Source organism: Conger conger, chromosome 15 (assembly GCF_963514075.1).
Source record: "Conger conger chromosome 15, fConCon1.1, whole genome shotgun sequence".
NCBI classification, from domain to species: domain Eukaryota; kingdom Metazoa; phylum Chordata; class Actinopteri; order Anguilliformes; family Congridae; genus Conger; species Conger conger.
The window spans coordinates 32,644,008-32,661,693 of record NC_083774.1 but is presented as its reverse complement, the minus strand read 5'-3'; the positions used below and the strand labels follow the sequence as shown (position 1 = coordinate 32,661,693).

Here is a 17,686-nt window from a genome sequence, read left to right as displayed (position 1 = left end):
CCAGTAATGCAAAAAGGAGTGAATGGTCCAGAATGTTTGGGGCGATTAACAATTATAAGTCTTCAGTGCATTCAAGACATTTTTCACTCAAAATCAAGAGCTGCAATTATATGTTGTGAAGCTTTCAAAATGTACAAAATTCGAGCGCGTCTAAATTTCAAAGCATATATGCATGTTCACTAAGAAGAAACAAATGCCAAAACACAGTCAATGCAGGAACTTCATTGCATTTAGCGAAACACTTTCATCACACAATGTAAAATAGACTTTACATGGCCACGATAGTCATTAACAAAAATGTCATTCATGAATACTGTCAAGAAAAAAGGCTGCACAAGAGCATAATGGGTAGCTCTATGACTGATTTGGGTTCTCAGTGGTTTAGCGCAGATCTCATGGTGTGAGGATGTCATCTTGTAATTGCGTATTGAGACAATGGCAAAGGCCAGAAATCCTAAGCACCAGCCAAAAGCGCGGTGCTGACTGTTTTTTTGGAGGGCTCGTACGGGATTTGAACCCGGGACCTCTCGCACCCTAAGCGAGAATCATACCCCTAGACCAACGAGCCCACAGGCAGAGTGTATGTGGACCTCCAGACAGTTACTAATTGAAAGAGCCCATAATTCATAGTCTCTTTGCTGAGCCTTATCATAGAAAAATGGCCACATCTGGTTGAAAAATCTATTTCAGTTCAGCGCAATGGATTCATGTTCAGCATCAGCAATTCAGCTTTTTGTGGTCAATCGAAGTGTACCTCAATCGTGTCATGAAAGACTATGCAACAATGTCAACTTACTGTTACTTTCAGAGGTGGTTTCATTCTGCAGTCAGAAATTCATGGACAACACTGCACAAAATAAATCCAGTTCAACCACCTGTGGCCTACTATGCCCGGGCTGCAATGCACTGTAAAGACAGTCATTTTGAACAAACGGTCAATCAAAATCCTGTTTTCAACATACTCATTATAACATCATAAACAAATGGAGTTTTCTTGGATTGCCTAAACAGTTGTAGGCATAGGTGGGCTAAAGACCGGCTGTAGCTCATTGGTTCATAAAACAATGACATTTCTTTGGACATAAACAGGTTTAACATTGAAATAAAGAAAAGCATTCTCGTTTTTATTTGTTGCTCTGACTATTTGCTAGGACATACATACGATACATTTCAAAAGGAGAGGACATGTTACCTTGCCAGACAATGGTTTCTTCTGGAAGCACATTTACACAAGTGAATGGACCAGTAATGCAAAAAGGAGTGAATGGTCCAGAATGTTTGGGGCGATTAACAATTATAAGTCTTCAGTGCATTCAAGACATTTTTCACTCAAAATCAAGAGCTGCAATTATATGTTGTGAAGCTTTCAAAATGTACAAAATTCGAGCGCGTCTAAATTTCAAAGCATATATGCATGTTCACTAAGAAGAAACAAATGCCAAAACACAGTCAATGCAGGAACTTCATTGCATTTAGCGAAACACTTTCATCACACAATGTAAAATAGACTTTACATGGCCACGATAGTCATTAACAAAAATGTCATTCATGAATACTGTCAAGAAAAAAAGCCGCACAAGAGCATAATGGGTAGCTCTATGACTGATTTGGGTTCTCAGTGGTCTAGCGCAGATCTCATGGTGTGAGGATGTCATCTTGTAATTGCGTATTGAGACAATGGCAAAGGCCAGAAATCCTAAGCACCAGCCAAAAGCGCGGTGCTGATTGTTTTTTTGGAGGGCTCGTCCGGGATTTGAACCCGGGACCTCTCGCACCCTAAGCGAGAATCATACCCCTAGACCAACGAGCCCACAGGCAGAGTGTATGTGGACCTCCAGACAGTTACTAATTGAAAGAGCCCATAATTCATAGTCTCTTTGCTGAGCCTTATCATAGAAAAATGGCCACATCTGGTTGAAAAATCTATTTCAGTTCAGCGCAATGGATTCATGTTCAGCATCAGCAATTCAGCTTTTTGTGGTCAATCGAAGTGTACCTCAATGGTGTCATGAAAGACTATGCAACAATGTCAACTTACTGTTACTTTCAGAGGTGGTTTCATTCTGCAGTCAGAAATTCATGGACAACACTGCACAAAATAAATCCAGTTCAACCACCTGTGGCCTACTATGCCCGGGCTGCAATGCACTGTAAAGACAGTCATTTTGAACAAACGGTCAATCAAAATCCTGTTTTCAACATACTCATTATAACATCATAAACAAATGGAGTTTTCTTGGATTGCCTAAACAGTTGTAGGCATAGGTGGGCTAAAGACCGGCTGTAGCTCATTGGTTCATAAAACAATGACATTTCTTTGGACATAAACAGGTTTAACATTGAAATAAAGAAAAGCATTCTCGTTTTTATTTGTTGCTCTGACTATTTGCTAGGACATACATACGATACATTTCAAAAGGAGAGGACATGTTACCTTGCCAGACAATGGTTTCTTCTGGAAGCACATTTACACAAGTGAATGGACCAGTAATGCAAAAAGGAGTGAATGGTCCAGAATGTTCGGGGCGATTAACAATTATAAGTCTTCAGTGCATTCAAGACATTTTTCACTCAAAATCAAGAGCTGCAATTATATGTTGTGAAGCTTTCAAAATGTACAAAATTCGAGCGCGTCTAAATTTCAAAGCATATATGCATGTTCACTAAGAAGAAACAAATGCCAAAACACAGTCAATGCAGGAACTTCATTGCATTTAGCGAAACACTTTCATCACACAATGTAAAATAGACTTTACATGGCCACGATAGTCATTAACAAAAATGTCATTCATGAATACTGTCAAGAAAAAAAGCTGCACAAGAGCATAATGGGTAGCTCTATGACTGATTTGGGTTCTCAGTGGTTTAGCGCAGATCTCATGGTGTGAGGATGTCATCTTGTAATTGCGTATTGAGACAATGGCAAAGGCCAGAAATCCTAAGCACCAGCCAAAAGCGCGGTGCTGACTGTTTTTTTGGAGGGCTCGTCCGGGATTTGAACCCGGGACCTCTCGCACCCTAAGCGAGAATCATACCCCTAGACCAACGAGCCCACAGGCAGAGTGTATGTGGACCTCCAGACAGTTACTAATTGAAAGAGCCCATAATTCATAGTCTCTTTGCTGAGCCTTATCATAGAAAAATGGCCACATCTGGTTGAAAAATCTATTTCAGTTCAGCGCAATGGATTCATGTTCAGCATCAGCAATTCAGCTTTTTGTGGTCAATCGAAGTGTACCTCAATGGTGTCATGAAAGACTATGCAACAATGTCAACTTACTGTTACTTTCAGAGGTGGTTTCATTCTGCAGTCAGAAATTCATGGACAACACTGCACAAAATAAATCCAGTTCAACCACCTGTGGCCTACTATGCCCGGGCTGCAATGCACTGTAAAGACAGTCATTTTGAACAAACGGTCAATCAAAATCCTGTTTTCAACATACTCATTATAACATCATAAACAAATGGAGTTTTCTTGGATTGCCTAAACAGTTGTAGGCATAGGTGGGCTAAAGACCGGCTGTAGCTCATTGGTTCATAAAACAATGACATTTCTTTGGACATAAACAGGTTTAACATTGAAATAAAGAAAAGCATTCTCGTTTTTATTTGTTGCTCTGACTATTTGCTAGGACATACATACGATACATTTCAAAAGGAGAGGACATGTTACCTTGCCAGACAATGGTTTCTTCTGGAAGCACATTTACACAAGTGAATGGACCAGTAATGCAAAAAGGAGTGAATGGTCCAGAATGTTCGGGGCGATTAACAATTATAAGTCTTCAGTGCATTCAAGACATTTTTCACTCAAAATCAAGAGCTGCAATTATATGTTGTGAAGCTTTCAAAATGTACAAAATTCGAGCGCGTCTAAATTTCAAAGCATATATGCATGTTCACTAAGAAGAAACAAATGCCAAAACACAGTCAATGCAGGAACTTCATTGCATTTAGCGAAACACTTTCATCACACAATGTAAAATAGACTTTACATGGCCACGATAGTCATTAACAAAAATGTCATTCATGAATACTGTCAAGAAAAAAAGCTGCACAAGAGCATAATGGGTAGCTCTATGACTGATTTGGGTTCTCAGTGGTTTAGCGCAGATCTCATGGTGTGAGGATGTCATCTTGTAATTGCGTATTGAGACAATGGCAAAGGCCAGAAATCCTAAGCACCAGCCAAAAGCGCGGTGCTGACTGTTTTTTTGGAGGGCTCGTCCGGGATTTGAACCCGGGACCTCTCGCACCCTAAGCGAGAATCATACCCCTAGACCAACGAGCCCACAGGCAGAGTGTATGTGGACCTCCAGACAGTTACTAATTGAAAGAGCCCATAATTCATAGTCTCTTTGCTGAGCCTTATCATAGAAAAATGGCCACATCTGGTTGAAAAATCTATTTCAGTTCAGCGCAATGGATTCATGTTCAGCATCAGCAATTCAGCTTTTTGTGGTCAATCGAAGTGTACCTCAATGGTGTCATGAAAGACTATGCAACAATGTCAACTTACTGTTACTTTCAGAGGTGGTTTCATTCTGCAGTCAGAAATTCATGGACAACACTGCACAAAATAAATCCAGTTCAACCACCTGTGGCCTACTATGCCCGGGCTGCAATGCACTGTAAAGACAGTCATTTTGAACAAACGGTCAATCAAAATCCTGTTTTCAACATACTCATTATAACATCATAAACAAATGGAGTTTTCTTGGATTGCCTAAACAGTTGTAGGCATAGGTGGGCTAAAGACCGGCTGTAGCTCATGGGTTCATAAAACAATGACATTTCTTTGGACATAAACAGGTTTAACATTGAAATAAAGAAAAGCATTCTCGTTTTTATTTGTTGCTCTGACTATTTGCTAGGACATACATACGATACATTTCAAAAGGAGAGGACATGTTACCTTGCCAGACAATGGTTTCTTCTGGAAGCACATTTACACAAGTGAATGGACCAGTAATGCAAAAAGGAGTGAATGGTCCAGAATGTTTGGGGCGATTAACAATTATAAGTCTTCAGTGCATTCAAGACATTTTTCACTCAAAATCAAGAGCTGCAATTATATGTTGTGAAGCTTTCAAAATGTACAAAATTCGAGCGCGTCTAAATTTCAAAGCATATATGCATGTTCACTAAGAAGAAACAAATGCCAAAACACAGTCAATGCAGGAACTTCATTGCATTTAGCGAAACACTTTCATCACACAATGTAAAATAGACTTTACATGGCCACGATAGTCATTAACAAAAATGTCATTCATGAATACTGTCAAGAAAAAAAGCTGCACAAGAGCATAATGGGTAGCTCTATGACTGATTTGGGTTCTCAGTGGTTTAGCGCAGATCTCATGGTGTGAGGATGTCATCTTGTAATTGCGTATTGAGACAATGGCAAAGGCCAGAAATCCTAAGCACCAGCCAAAAGCGCGGTGCTGACTGTTTTTTTGGAGGGCTCGTCCGGGATTTGAACCCGGGACCTCTCGCACCCTAAGCCAGAATCATACCCCTAGACCAACGAGCCCACAGGCAGAGTGTATGTGGACCTCCAGACAGTTACTAATTGAAAGAGCCCATAATTCATAGTCTCTTTGCTGAGCCTTATCATAGAAAAATGGCCACATCTGGTTGAAAAATCAATTTCAGTTCAGCGCAATGGATTCATGTTCAGCATCAGCAATTCAGCTTTTTGTGGTCAATCGAAGTGTACCTCAATCGTGTCATGAAAGACTATGCAACAATGTCAACTTACTGTTACTTTCAGAGGTGGTTTCATTCTGCAGTCAGAAATTCATGGACAACACTGCACAAAATAAATCCAGTTCAACCACCTGTGGCCTACTATGCCCGGGCTGCAATGCACTGTAAAGACAGTCATTTTGAACAAACGGTCAATCAAAATCCTGTTTTCAACATACTCATTATAACATCATAAACAAATGGAGTTTTCTTGGATTGCCTAAACAGTTGTAGGCATAGGTGGGCTAAAGACCGGCTGTAGCTCATTGGTTCATAAAACAATGACATTTCTTTGGACATAAACAGGTTTAACATTGAAATAAAGAAAAGCATTCTCGTTTTTATTTGTTGCTCTGACTATTTGCTAGGACATACATACGATACATTTCAAAAGGAGAGGACATGTTACCTTGCCAGACAATGGTTTCTTCTGGAAGCACATTTACACAAGTGAATGGACCAGTAATGCAAAAAGGAGTGAATGGTCCAGAATGTTTGGGGCGATTAACAATTATAAGTCTTCAGTGCATTCAAGACATTTTTCACTCAAAATCAAGAGCTGCAATTATATGTTGTGAAGCTTTCAAAATGTACAAAATTCGAGCGCGTCTAAATTTCAAAGCATATATGCATGTTCACTAAGAAGAAACAAATGCCAAAACACAGTCAATGCAGGAACTTCATTGCATTTAGCGAAACACTTTCATCACACAATGTAAAATAGACTTTACATGGCCACGATAGTCATTAACAAAAATGTCATTCATGAATACTGTCAAGAAAAAAGGCTGCACAAGAGCATAATGGGTAGCTCTATGACTGATTTGGGTTCTCAGTGGTTTAGCGCAGATCTCATGGTGTGAGGATGTCATCTTGTAATTGCGTATTGAGACAATGGCAAAGGCCAGAAATCCTAAGCACCAGCCAAAAGGGCGGTGCTGACTGTTTTTTTGGAGGGCTCGTCCGGGATTTGAACCCGGGACCTCTCGCACCCTAAGCGAGAATCATACCCCTAGACCAACGAGCCCACAGGCAGAGTGTATGTGGACCTCCAGACAGTTACTAATTGAAAGAGCCCATAATTCATAGTCTCTTTGCTGAGCCTTATCATAGAAAAATGGCCACATCTGGTTGAAAAATCTATTTCAGTTCAGCGCAATGGATTCATGTTCAGCATCAGCAATTCAGCTTTTTGTGGTCAATCGAAGTGTACCTCAATCGTGTCATGAAAGACTATGCAACAATGTCAACTTACTGTTACTTTCAGAGGTGGTTTCATTCTGCAGTCAGAAATTCATGGACAACACTGCACAAAATAAATCCAGTTCAACCACCTGTGGCCTACTATGCCCGGGCTGCAATGCACTGTAAAGACAGTCATTTTGAACAAACGGTCAATCAAAATCCTGTTTTCAACATACTCATTATAACATCATAAACAAATGGAGTTTTCTTGGATTGCCTAAACAGTTGTAGGCATAGGTGGGCTAAAGACCGGCTGTAGCTCATTGGTTCATAAAACAATGACATTTCTTTGGACATAAACAGGTTTAACATTGAAATAAAGAAAAGCATTCTTGTTTTTATTTGTTGCTCTGACTATTTGCTAGGACATACATACGATACATTTCAAAAGGAGAGGACATGTTACCTTGCCAGACAATGGTTTCTTCTGGAAGCACATTTACACAAGTGAATGGACCAGTAATGCAAAAAGGAGTGAATGGTCCAGAATGTTTGGGGCGATTAACAATTATAAGTCTTCAGTGCATTCAAGACATTTTTCACTCAAAATCAAGAGCTGCAATTATATGTTGTGAAGCTTTCAAAATGTACAAAATTCGAGCGCGTCTAAATTTCAAAGCATATATGCATGTTCACTAAGAAGAAACAAATGCCAAAACACAGTCAATGCAGGAACTTCATTGCATTTAGCGAAACACTTTCATCACACAATGTAAAATAGACTTTACATGGCCACGATAGTCATTAACAAAAATGTCATTCATGAATACTGTCAAGAAAAAAAGCCGCACAAGAGCATAATGGGTAGCTCTATGACTGATTTGGGTTCTCAGTGGTCTAGCGCAGATCTCATGGTGTGAGGATGTCATCTTGTAATTGCGTATTGAGACAATGGCAAAGGCCAGAAATCCTAAGCACCAGCCAAAAGCGCGGTGCTGATTGTTTTTTTGGAGGGCTCGTCCGGGATTTGAACCCGGGACCTCTCGCACCCTAAGCGAGAATCATACCCCTAGACCAACGAGCCCACAGGCAGAGTGTATGTGGACCTCCAGACAGTTACTAATTGAAAGAGCCCATAATTCATAGTCTCTTTGCTGAGCCTTATCATAGAAAAATGGCCACATCTGGTTGAAAAATCTATTTCAGTTCAGCGCAATGGATTCATGTTCAGCATCAGCAATTCAGCTTTTTGTGGTCAATCGAAGTGTACCTCAATCGTGTCATGAAAGACTATGCAACAATGTCAACTTACTGTTACTTTCAGAGGTGGTTTCATTCTGCAGTCAGAAATTCATGGACAACACTGCACAAAATAAATCCAGTTCAACCACCTGTGGCCTACTATGCCCGGGCTGCAATGCACTGTAAAGACAGTCATTTTGAACAAACGGTCAATCAAAATCCTGTTTTCAACATACTCATTATAACATCATAAACAAATGGAGTTTTCTTGGATTGCCTAAACAGTTGTAGGCATAGGTGGGCTAAAGACCGGCTGTAGCTCATTGGTTCATAAAACAATGACATTTCTTTGGACATAAACAGGTTTAACATTGAAATAAAGAAAAGCATTCTCGTTTTTATTTGTTGCTCTGACTATTTGCTAGGACATACATACGATACATTTCAAAAGGAGAGGACATGTTACCTTGCCAGACAATGGTTTCTTCTGGAAGCACATTTACACAAGTGAATGGACCAGTAATGCAAAAAGGAGTGAATGGTCCAGAATGTTTGGGGCGATTAACAATTATAAGTCTTCAGTGCATTCAAGACATTTTTCACTCAAAATCAAGAGCTGCAATTATATGTTGTGAAGCTTTCAAAATGTACAAAATTCGAGCGCGTCTAAATTTCAAAGCATATATGCATGTTCACTAAGAAGAAACAAATGCCAAAACACAGTCAATGCAGGAACTTCATTGCATTTAGCGAAACACTTTCATCACACAATGTAAAATAGACTTTACATGGCCACGATAGTCATTAACAAAAATGTCATTCATGAATACTGTCAAGAAAAAAGGCTGCACAAGAGCATAATGGGTAGCTCTATGACTGATTTGGGTTCTCAGTGGTTTAGCGCAGATCTCATGGTGTGAGGATGTCATCTTGTAATTGCGTATTGAGACAATGGCAAAGGCCAGAAATCCTAAGCACCAGCCAAAAGCGCGGTGCTGACTGTTTTTTTGGAGGGCTCGTCCGGGATTTGAACCCGGGACCTCTCGCACCCTAAGCGAGAATCATACCCCTAGACCAACGAGCCCACAGGCAGAGTGTATGTGGACCTCCAGACAGTTACTAATTGAAAGAGCCCATAATTCATAGTCTCTTTGCTGAGCCTTATCATAGAAAAATGGCCACATCTGGTTGAAAAATCTATTTCAGTTCCGCGCAATGGATTCATGTTCAGCATCAGCAATTCAGCTTTTTGTGGTCAATCGAAGTGTACCTCAATGGTGTCATGAAAGACTATGCAACAATGTCAACTTACTGTTACTTTCAGAGGTGGTTTCATTCTGCAGTCAGAAATTCATGGACAACACTGCACAAAATAAATCCAGTTCAACCACCTGTGGCCTACTATGCCCGGGCTGCAATGCACTGTAAAGACAGTCATTTTGAACAAACGGTCAATCAAAATCCTGTTTTCAACATACTCATTATAACATCATAAACAAATGGAGTTTTCTTGGATTGCCTAAACAGTTGTAGGCATAGGTGGGCTAAAGACCGGCTGTAGCTCATTGGTTCATAAAACAATGACATTTCTTTGGACATAAACAGGTTTAACATTGAAATAAAGAAAAGCATTCTCGTTTTTATTTGTTGCTCTGACTATTTGCTAGGACATACATACGATACATTTCAAAAGGAGAGGACATGTTACCTTGCCAGACAATGGTTTCTTCTGGAAGCACATTTACACAAGTGAATGGACCAGTAATGCAAAAAGGAGTGAATGGTCCAGAATGTTTGGGGCGATTAACAATTATAAGTCTTCAGTGCATTCAAGACATTTTTCACTCAAAATCAAGAGCTGCAATTATATGTTGTGAAGCTTTCAAAATGTACAAAATTCGAGCGCGTCTAAATTTCAAAGCATATATGCATGTTCACTAAGAAGAAACAAATGCCAAAACACAGTCAATGCAGGAACTTCATTGCATTTAGCGAAACACTTTCATCACACAATGTAAAATAGACTTTACATGGCCACGATAGTCATTAACAAAAATGTCATTCATGAATACTGTCAAGAAAAAAAGCCGCACAAGAGCATAATGGGTAGCTCTATGACTGATTTGGGTTCTCAGTGGTTTAGCGCAGATCTCATGGTGTGAGGATGTCATCTTGTAATTGCGTATTGAGACAATGGCAAAGGCCAGAAATCCTAAGCACCAGCCAAAAGCGCGGTGCTGACTGTTTTTTTGGAGGGCTCGTCCGGGATTTGAACCCGGGACCTCTCGCACCCTAAGCGAGAATCATACCCCTAGACCAACGAGCCCACAGGCAGAGTGTATGTGGACCTCCAGACAGTTACTAATTGAAAGAGCCCATAATTCATAGTCTCTTTGCTGAGCCTTATCATAGAAAAATGGCCACATCTGGTTGAAAAATCTATTTCAGTTCAGCGCAATGGATTCATGTTCAGCATCAGCAATTCAGCTTTTTGTGGTCAATCGAAGTGTACCTCAATGGTGTCATGAAAGACTATGCAACAATGTCAACTTACTGTTACTTTCAGAGGTGGTTTCATTCTGCAGTCAGAAATTCATGGACAACACTGCACAAAATAAATCCAGTTCAACCACCTGTGGCCTACTATGCCCGGGCTGCAATGCACTGTAAAGACAGTCATTTTGAACAAACGGTCAATCAAAATCCTGTTTTCAACATACTCATTATAACATCATAAACAAATGGAGTTTTCTTGGATTGCCTAAACAGTTGTAGGCATAGGTGGGCTAAAGACCGGCTGTAGCTCATTGGTTCATAAAACAATGACATTTCTTTGGACATAAACAGGTTTAACATTGAAATAAAGAAAAGCATTCTCGTTTTTATTTGTTGCTCTGACTATTTGCTAGGACATACATACGATACATTTCAAAAGGAGAGGACATGTTACCTTGCCAGACAATGGTTTCTTCTGGAAGCACATTTACACAAGTGAATGGACCAGTAATGCAAAAAGGAGTGAATGGTCCAGAATGTTTGGGGCGATTAACAATTATAAGTCTTCAGTGCATTCAAGACATTTTTCACTCAAAATCAAGAGCTGCAATTATATGTTGTGAAGCTTTCAAAATGTACAAAATTCGAGCGCGTCTAAATTTCAAAGCATATATGCATGTTCACTAAGAAGAAACAAATGCCAAAACACAGTCAATGCAGGAACTTCATTGCATTTAGCGAAACACTTTCATCACACAATGTAAAATAGACTTTACATGGCCACGATAGTCATTAACAAAAATGTCATTCATGAATACTGTCAAGAAAAAAAGCTGCACAAGAGCATAATGGGTAGCTCTATGACTGATTTGGGTTCTCAGTGGTTTAGCGCAGATCTCATGGTGTGAGGATGTCATCTTGTAATTGCGTATTGAGACAATGGCAAAGGCCAGAAATCCTAAGCACCAGCCAAAAGCGCGGTGCTGACTGTTTTTTTGGAGGGCTCGTCCGGGATTTGAACCCGGGACCTCTCGCACCCTAAGCGAGAATCATACCCCTAGACCAACGAGCCCACAGGCAGAGTGTATGTGGACCTCCAGACAGTTACTAATTGAAAGAGCCCATAATTCATAGTCTCTTTGCTGAGCCTTATCATAGAAAAATGGCCACATCTGGTGGAAAAATCTATTTCAGTTCCGCGCAATGGATTCATGTTCAGCATCAGCAATTCAGCTTTTTGTGGTCAATCGAAGTGTACCTCAATGGTGTCATGAAAGACTATGCAACAATGTCAACTTACTGTTACTTTCAGAGGTGGTTTCATTCTGCAGTCAGAAATTCATGGACAACACTGCACAAAATAAATCCAGTTCAACCACCTGTGGCCTACTATGCCCGGGCTGCAATGCACTGTAAAGACAGTCATTTTGAACAAACGGTCAATCAAAATCCTGTTTTCAACATACTCATTATAACATCATAAACAAATGGAGTTTTCTTGGATTGCCTAAACAGTTGTAGGCATAGGTGGGCTAAAGACCGGCTGTAGCTCATTGGTTCATAAAACAATGACATTTCTTTGGACATAAACAGGTTTAACATTGAAATAAAGAAAAGCATTCTCGTTTTTATTTGTTGCTCTGACTATTTGCTAGGACATACATACGATACATTTCAAAAGGAGAGGACATGTTACCTTGCCAGACAATGGTTTCTTCTGGAAGCACATTTACACAAGTGAATGGACCAGTAATGCAAAAAGGAGTGAATGGTCCAGAATGTTTGGGGCGATTAACAATTATAAGTCTTCAGTGCATTCAAGACATTTTTCACTCAAAATCAAGAGCTGCAATTATATGTTGTGAAGCTTTCAAAATGTACAAAATTCGAGCGCGTCTAAATTTCAAAGCATATATGCATGTTCACTAAGAAGAAACAAATGCCAAAACACAGTCAATGCAGGAACTTCATTGCATTTAGCGAAACACTTTCATCACACAATGTAAAATAGACTTTACATGGCCACGATAGTCATTAACAAAAATGTCATTCATGAATACTGTCAAGAAAAAAGGCTGCACAAGAGCATAATGGGTAGCTCTATGACTGATTTGGGTTCTCAGTGGTTTAGCGCAGATCTCATGGTGTGAGGATGTCATCTTGTAATTGCGTATTGAGACAATGGCAAAGGCCAGAAATCCTAAGCACCAGCCAAAAGCGCGGTGCTGACTGTTTTTTTGGAGGGCTCGTCCGGGATTTGAACCCGGGACCTCTCGCACCCTAAGCGAGAATCATACCCCTAGACCAACGAGCCCACAGGCAGAGTGTATGTGGACCTCCAGACAGTTACTAATTGAAAGAGCCCATAATTCATAGTCTCTTTGCTGAGCCTTATCATAGAAAAATGGCCACATCTGGTTGAAAAATCTATTTCAGTTCAGCGCAATGGATTCATGTTCAGCATCAGCAATTCAGCTTTTTGTGGTCAATCGAAGTGTACCTCAATCGTGTCATGAAAGACTATGCAACAATGTCAACTTACTGTTACTTTCAGAGGTGGTTTCATTCTGCAGTCAGAAATTCATGGACAACACTGCACAAAATAAATCCAGTTCAACCACCTGTGGCCTACTATGCCCGGGCTGCAATGCACTGTAAAGACAGTCATTTTGAACAAACGGTCAATCAAAATCCTGTTTTCAACATACTCATTATAACATCATAAACAAATGGAGTTTTCTTGGATTGCCTAAACAGTTGTAGGCATAGGTGGGCTAAAGACCGGCTGTAGCTCATTGGTTCATAAAACAATGACATTTCTTTGGACATAAACAGGTTTAACATTGAAATAAAGAAAAGCATTCTCGTTTTTATTTGTTGCTCTGACTATTTGCTAGGACATACATACGATACATTTCAAAAGGAGAGGACATGTTACCTTGCCAGACAATGGTTTCTTCTGGAAGCACATTTACACAAGTGAATGGACCAGTAATGCAAAAAGGAGTGAATGGTCCAGAATGTTTGGGGCGATTAACAATTATAAGTCTTCAGTGCATTCAAGACATTTTTCACTCAAAATCAAGAGCTGCAATTATATGTTGTGAAGCTTTCAAAATGTACAAAATTCGAGCGCGTCTAAATTTCAAAGCATATATGCATGTTCACTAAGAAGAAACAAATGCCAAAACACAGTCAATGCAGGAACTTCATTGCATTTAGCGAAACACTTTCATCACACAATGTAAAATAGACTTTACATGGCCACGATAGTCATTAACAAAAATGTCATTCATGAATACTGTCAAGAAAAAAGGCTGCACAAGAGCATAATGGGTAGCTCTATGACTGATTTGGGTTCTCAGTGGTTTAGCGCAGATCTCATGGTGTGAGGATGTCATCTTGTAATTGCGTATTGAGACAATGGCAAAGGCCAGAAATCCTAAGCACCAGCCAAAAGCGCGGTGCTGACTGTTTTTTTGGAGGGCTCGTACGGGATTTGAACCCGGGACCTCTCGCACCCTAAGCGAGAATCATACCCCTAGACCAACGAGCCCACAGGCCGAGTGTATGTGGACCTCCAGACAGTTACTAATTGAAAGAGCCCATAATTCATAGTCTCTTTGCTGAGCCTTATCATAGAAAAATGGCCACATCTGGTTGAAAAATCTATTTCAGTTCAGCGCAATGGATTCATGTTCAGCATCAGCAATTCAGCTTTTTGTGGTCAATCGAAGTGTACCTCAATCGTGTCATGAAAGACTATGCAACAATGTCAACTTACTGTTACTTTCAGAGGTGGTTTCATTCTGCAGTCAGAAATTCATGGACAACACTGCACAAAATAAATCCAGTTCAACCACCTGTGGCCTACTATGCCCGGGCTGCAATGCACTGTAAAGACAGTCATTTTGAACAAACGGTCAATCAAAATCCTGTTTTCAACATACTCATTATAACATCATAAACAAATGGAGTTTTCTTGGATTGCCTAAACAGTTGTAGGCATAGGTGGGCTAAAGACCGGCTGTAGCTCATTGGTTCATAAAACAATGACATTTCTTTGGACATAAACAGGTTTAACATTGAAATAAAGAAAAGCATTCTCGTTTTTATTTGTTGCTCTGACTATTTGCTAGGACATACATACGATACATTTCAAAAGGAGAGGACATGTTACCTTGCCAGACAATGGTTTCTTCTGGAAGCACATTTACACAAGTGAATGGACCAGTAATGCAAAAAGGAGTGAATGGTCCAGAATGTTTGGGGCGATTAACAATTATAAGTCTTCAGTGCATTCAAGACATTTTTCACTCAAAATCAAGAGCTGCAATTATATGTTGTGAAGCTTTCAAAATGTACAAAATTCGAGTGCGTCTAAATTTCAAAGCATATATGCATGTTCACTAAGAAGAAACAAATGCCAAAACACAGTCAATGCAGGAACTTCATTGCATTTAGCGAAACACTTTCATCACACAATGTAAAATAGACTTTACATGGCCACGATAGTCATTAACAAAAATGTCATTCATGAATACTGTCAAGAAAAAAGGCTGCACAAGAGCATAATGGGTAGCTCTATGACTGATTTGGGTTCTCAGTGGTTTAGCGCAGATCTCATGGTGTGAGGATGTCATCTTGTAATTGCGTATTGAGACAATGGCAAAGGCCAGAAATCCTAAGCACCAGCCAAAAGCGCGGTGCTGACTGTTTTTTTGGAGGGCTCGTCCGGGATTTGAACCCGGGACCTCTCGCACCCTAAGCGAGAATCATACCCCTAGACCAACGAGCCCACAGGCAGAGTGTATGTGGACCTCCAGACAGTTACTAATTGAAAGAGCCCATAATTCATAGTCTCTTTGCTGAGCCTTATCATAGAAAAATGGCCACATCTGGTTGAAAAATCTATTTCAGTTCAGCGCAATGGATTCATGTTCAGCATCAGCAATTCAGCTTTTTGTGGTCAATCGAAGTGTACCTCAATGGTGTCATGAAAGACTATGCAACAATGTCAACTTACTGTTACTTTCAGAGGTGGTTTCATTCTGCAGTCAGAAATTCATGGACAACACTGCACAAAATAAATCCAGTTCAACCACCTGTGGCCTACTATGCCCGGGCTGCAATGCACTGTAAAGACAGTCATTTTGAACAAACGGTCAATCAAAATCCTGTTTTCAACATACTCATTATAACATCATAAACAAATGGAGTTTTCTTGGATTGCCTAAACAGTTGTAGGCATAGGTGGGCTAAAGACCGGCTGTAGCTCATGGGTTCATAAAACAATGACATTTCTTTGGACATAAACAGGTTTAACATTGAAATAAAGAAAAGCATTCTCGTTTTTATTTGTTGCTCTGACTATTTGCTAGGACATACATACGATACATTTCAAAAGGAGAGGACATGTTACCTTGCCAGACAATGGTTTCTTCTGGAAGCACATTTACACAAGTGAATGGACCAGTAATGCAAAAAGGAGTGAATGGTCCAGAATGTTTGGGGCGATTAACAATTATAAGTCTTCAGTGCATTCAAGACATTTTTCACTCAAAATCAAGAGCTGCAATTATATGTTGTGAAGCTTTCAAAATGTACAAAATTCGAGCGCGTCTAAATTTCAAAGCATATATGCATGTTCACTAAGAAGAAACAAATGCCAAAACACAGTCAATGCAGGAACTTCATTGCATTTAGCGAAACACTTTCATCACACAATGTAAAATAGACTTTACATGGCCACGATAGTCATTAACAAAAATGTCATTCATGAATACTGTCAAGAAAAAAGGCTGCACAAGAGCATAATGGGTAGCTCTATGACTGATTTGGGTTCTCAGTGGTTTAGCGCAGATCTCATGGTGTGAGGATGTCATCTTGTAATTGCGTATTGAGACAATGGCAAAGGCCAGAAATCCTAAGCACCAGCCAAAAGCGCGGTGCTGACTGTTTTTTTGGAGGGCTCGTCCGGGATTTGAACCCGGGACCTCTCGCACCCTAAGCGAGAATCATACCCCTAGACCAACGAGCCCACAGGCAGAGTGTATGTGGACCTCCAGACAGTTACTAATTGAAAGAGCCCATAATTCATAGTCTCTTTGCTGAGCCTTATCATAGAAAAATGGCCACATCTGGTTGAAAAATCTATTTCAGTTCAGCGCAATGGATTCATGTTCAGCATCAGCAATTCAGCTTTTTGTGGTCAATCGAAGTGTACCTCAATGGTGTCATGAAAGACTATGCAACAATGTCAACTTACTGTTACTTTCAGAGGTGGTTTCATTCTGCAGTCAGAAATTCATGGACAACACTGCACAAAATAAATCCAGTTCAACCACCTGTGGCCTACTATGCCCGGGCTGCAATGCACTGTAAAGACAGTCATTTTGAACAAACGGTCAATCAAAATCCTGTTTTCAACATACTCATTATAACATCATAAACAAATGGAGTTTTCTTGGATTGCCTAAACAGTTGTAGGCATAGGTGGGCTAAAGACCGGCTGTAGCTCATTGGTTCATAAAACAATGACATTTCTTTGGACATAAACAGGTTTAACATTGAAATAAAGAAAAGCATTCTCGTTTTTATTTGTTGCTCTGACTATTTGCTAGGACATACATACGATACATTTCAAAAGGAGAGGACATGTTACCTTGCCAGACAATGGTTTCTTCTGGAAGCACATTTACACAAGTGAATGGACCAGTAATGCAAAAAGGAGTGAATGGTCCAGAATGTTTGGGGCGATTAACAATTATAAGTCTTCAGTGCATTCAAGACATTTTTCACTCAAAATCAAGAGCTGCAATTATATGTTGTGAAGCTTTCAAAATGTACAAAATTCGAGCGCGTCTAAATTTCAAAGCATATATGCATGTTCACTAAGAAGAAACAAATGCCAAAACACAGTCAATGCAGGAACTTCATTGCATTTAGCGAAACACTTTCATCACACAATGTAAAATAGACTTTACATGGCCACGATAGTCATTAACAAAAA

The 17,686-nt window shown here is 39.9% G+C and overlaps 14 non-coding genes across 14 annotated transcripts; all 14 read right to left on the bottom strand.

Annotated features, from left to right (window-relative positions):
- Window positions 1–496: 496 nt before the first annotated feature.
- Window positions 497–568, bottom strand: trnap-agg (transfer RNA proline (anticodon AGG)). Its single transcript has one exon. It is a non-coding gene; the product is annotated as a tRNA-Pro (tRNA).
- A 1,170-nt stretch (window positions 569–1,738) lies between these two features.
- On the bottom strand, window positions 1,739–1,810 carry trnap-agg (transfer RNA proline (anticodon AGG)). Its single transcript has one exon. It is a non-coding gene; the product is annotated as a tRNA-Pro (tRNA).
- A 1,170-nt stretch (window positions 1,811–2,980) lies between these two features.
- trnap-agg (transfer RNA proline (anticodon AGG)) lies at window positions 2,981–3,052 on the bottom strand. Its single transcript has one exon. It is a non-coding gene; the product is annotated as a tRNA-Pro (tRNA).
- Window positions 3,053–4,222: 1,170 nt separating this feature from the next.
- Window positions 4,223–4,294, bottom strand: trnap-agg (transfer RNA proline (anticodon AGG)). The gene has a single exon. It is a non-coding gene; the product is annotated as a tRNA-Pro (tRNA).
- Window positions 4,295–5,464: 1,170 nt separating this feature from the next.
- trnap-agg (transfer RNA proline (anticodon AGG)) lies at window positions 5,465–5,536 on the bottom strand. The gene has a single exon. It is a non-coding gene; the product is annotated as a tRNA-Pro (tRNA).
- A 1,170-nt stretch (window positions 5,537–6,706) lies between these two features.
- On the bottom strand, window positions 6,707–6,778 carry trnap-agg (transfer RNA proline (anticodon AGG)). Its single transcript has one exon. It is a non-coding gene; the product is annotated as a tRNA-Pro (tRNA).
- A 1,170-nt stretch (window positions 6,779–7,948) lies between these two features.
- On the bottom strand, window positions 7,949–8,020 carry trnap-agg (transfer RNA proline (anticodon AGG)). Its single transcript has one exon. It is a non-coding gene; the product is annotated as a tRNA-Pro (tRNA).
- Window positions 8,021–9,190: 1,170 nt separating this feature from the next.
- On the bottom strand, window positions 9,191–9,262 carry trnap-agg (transfer RNA proline (anticodon AGG)). Its single transcript has one exon. It is a non-coding gene; the product is annotated as a tRNA-Pro (tRNA).
- A 1,170-nt stretch (window positions 9,263–10,432) lies between these two features.
- trnap-agg (transfer RNA proline (anticodon AGG)) lies at window positions 10,433–10,504 on the bottom strand. The gene has a single exon. It is a non-coding gene; the product is annotated as a tRNA-Pro (tRNA).
- A 1,170-nt stretch (window positions 10,505–11,674) lies between these two features.
- Window positions 11,675–11,746, bottom strand: trnap-agg (transfer RNA proline (anticodon AGG)). Its single transcript has one exon. It is a non-coding gene; the product is annotated as a tRNA-Pro (tRNA).
- A 1,170-nt stretch (window positions 11,747–12,916) lies between these two features.
- Window positions 12,917–12,988, bottom strand: trnap-agg (transfer RNA proline (anticodon AGG)). Its single transcript has one exon. It is a non-coding gene; the product is annotated as a tRNA-Pro (tRNA).
- Window positions 12,989–14,158: 1,170 nt separating this feature from the next.
- trnap-agg (transfer RNA proline (anticodon AGG)) lies at window positions 14,159–14,230 on the bottom strand. The gene has a single exon. It is a non-coding gene; the product is annotated as a tRNA-Pro (tRNA).
- A 1,170-nt stretch (window positions 14,231–15,400) lies between these two features.
- Window positions 15,401–15,472, bottom strand: trnap-agg (transfer RNA proline (anticodon AGG)). The gene has a single exon. It is a non-coding gene; the product is annotated as a tRNA-Pro (tRNA).
- A 1,170-nt stretch (window positions 15,473–16,642) lies between these two features.
- On the bottom strand, window positions 16,643–16,714 carry trnap-agg (transfer RNA proline (anticodon AGG)). The gene has a single exon. It is a non-coding gene; the product is annotated as a tRNA-Pro (tRNA).
- Between the last annotated feature and the right edge of the window lie 972 nt (window positions 16,715–17,686).